General features: G+C 33.3%; 1 pseudogene; it reads right to left on the reverse strand.

The window, feature by feature from the left end:
* Window positions 1-1,378: 1,378 nt before the first annotated feature.
* On the reverse strand, window positions 1,379-2,062 carry LOC148579168 (protein FAR1-RELATED SEQUENCE 5-like; annotated as a pseudogene).
* Between the last annotated feature and the right edge of the window lie 759 nt (window positions 2,063-2,821).

The raw sequence follows: 2,821 nt of genomic DNA on the forward strand, positions 1-2,821 counted from the left end.
AAATAATTATTTAAATTTATGTCCTTTTCTGTAAATTTTCATTTTAAAGTGATTTTAAATAATGTAATCGAAACACTATTTGGTTTATTATAATTAATTTTGAATAAGAATCACCAAACATAAACTACGTTACTACCAACTCACTTAATCAAAATCAATTTTATAGAAACCGCTGTTTACAAATAGAAATCCAAATACAGACTCAGTGGCTGAAAAGGTGAATGGATAACTGAGGATTTAGGGCTTTATATATGCGATGTAGGTCTGTTGGGGGTGTGTAGGGTTTAGGGTTTAGGGTTGAGCAGTTGGAAACGAGAATAACTAGTTGCGGATTCCGGGTATAATATGTGTGATGAAAGTCATTTGCTAAGGGTTATTGGTTAGGGTTTAGGGTTTAGGGTTTAGGTTTGTTTGCTTCTGAACGTAAATGTATTGTGTGTATTACATGTTACTAATAGGACAAGCATAACTTATCACGTGTCACTTTTTCGTTTTGATCGAAATTGAATCTCTGCCTCCAACATTAGGGAGTTCGACGCTACTCCCTGCTTTTGTTTTGAGCCAAAATGTGATACATGTCACGAATGACGGATCCAGAAAAATTTCTTTGCGGGGGAAAAAAATAATGAAATTTAGGTATAGATATAGTTTTTTTTTTTTGGTTTTTCACATTATCCAATAAGTTTATAGTTAGTGTATCGTAACTTTCAGAGTCATCTAAGCGGGTCACTGAGTTGCGACACACACGGAATGAGGATTTGAACTCCGAACAGTTGTTTAAGCGGACGGTTAAGGTAATCACTCGAGCAACCCAAATTTATGTAGACATATTTAAAATTTTAAAGTAAAATTATGTATACATATTGATAAGAATTAGAAACACACACAGTCACTAATTATAATATTTAAAATAATAAAGAGATAATTTAAGTTAGTACAATATCCAAAATAATAGAAAATAACTTATAAAGACTTTTTATAATTTATTTTTAACATGAGTAAATATTATTTTCTACATATGTTCTTAAACATTTATGTTACTTTTTATTATCTCAAATTTAATTACAAAATCAACTTATTATCATTTTTATGGCATAAATAAATCGTTTAATTACTATAATGAATACGAATTTAATAATAAATACTACTAGAGTATACAAATGTATATATAATATGTTTTTTTATGTTAAATATTTTTTAGAAAGTCACTAATTATTAAAGTTGTATTTATTGAGAAAACTAAATTTTCAGTTAATTATCAACTAATTAACTAGTTTAATAAAATTAATCATCACCATTTTTTGAGCTTAATTATGTGTTCTTTTTTATTCTTATAATAAATCAAATTTAACAATATCATTGTTATTGAATGTTAAGTTTAAGATAATATTTTTCCCTCTAGATATACTAATGCAGAATTCGCATCGCCATCAGCTATTTTAATGCGCCGCATTTTGTCAGCATAGTTATAGACATCCTTCTTCAGGAACCCCAACAACGAATATCCCCCGGCCATACCAGCCATGTACCCTACAATCTTAGAGGTCGCAATACCATGTGCTTGCATCCCAACTATCTGACTCTTTGCAACTTCTGTTAACCGACGTTGATTGGCAATCAAGTGCACCATTCCTGCCGGTGTCAGGTCGTGATTGTGTTCGGTTACTAACTTCCTAACCTTCTAATACTTATCATTTTTGTCTAAATAAACCGATAACATTGCTTTGCAGTTAGTTCTTGTTTCCGGTTTGTGTACCCTCGTTCTGTCAACCCTATCGTAGTGTTTACGCTCCCTGAAGCCTTCCTTGTTACAAAAAAACCCGTAAATTACAAGATTCCCCTCACAGTCTTTTCCGGAGTCACCCTTTCGCACACCGAATCCATGCAATTTTCTGAAACCCCGATAGAACTCATATGCATTATCAACGCTGTCCCATACCTTCTTAAGGATGTCATTCACACTTAGTCCGGCAAGGTCTTCCAACTCAGAATTTTCTACATCGCAAGCATCACCATCACTCCCTCCACGATCAGCATCCTCCTGGCTCAAAGACACCTCCATTGAAATAGTTTACCTAATTCATTATTACATACTGCAAGGAAATTCCCACACGGTGAAAATTTAAACCAACAAACAGCCTTACAACAAAAACAATATTTCACTAAGTATTGAATCACCTATTCCAAGCACAGTCTTACAACAAAACAACCTATGTTTCACCAACTAGCATTGATGACAGAATTTACATCCAGAAAATCAAAAATAGTTTTCACAAGGTTTGATATTGGAGCTTTCGTCAGAACAACTGCGAGACCCAGAGCAAAACAAAAATAAGCATACCCACATCCAGAGTTTCAGCACTGAGCACAAACAAACCTGAATTCCAGAAAAAAATAACCCCAACAACCACAACAGAACAGCATTCACATTTTGAATATGCCAACACAAAAACATTGACTTCCAAAAGAAAACAAACCCTAGACAAAATACTGTTCTGCAGAATTTGTTTTCCCATTTAGAGGTAGAAACCATTCGGGTTACAAGAAACAAATCATCACCAATTTCCAGCAATAATATCCCAGACACTAGTAAATACAATAACACAATGTACCAGGTAATCAAGTACGGACCCTAAATGCATGGTCCTTAAAATAAGTTCGCACCGCCCGAACAACTTGTCAACTTACATCATCATCCTCCCAACAATTTAGCAAAGTTTCAACTTAAGAACTTCACGGACAAAAAATCAAAACAAAAGATAAAAAAATCGAAATTAACCGACTAAGAATAACAAAATAACAACTAACGTATTAATTTCTC

This window comes from Arachis ipaensis, chromosome B10 (assembly GCF_059453495.1).
Source record: "Arachis ipaensis isolate K30076 ecotype BB chromosome B10, ASM5945349v1, whole genome shotgun sequence".
In the NCBI taxonomy this organism is placed as follows: Eukaryota; Viridiplantae; Streptophyta; class Magnoliopsida; order Fabales; family Fabaceae; genus Arachis; species Arachis ipaensis.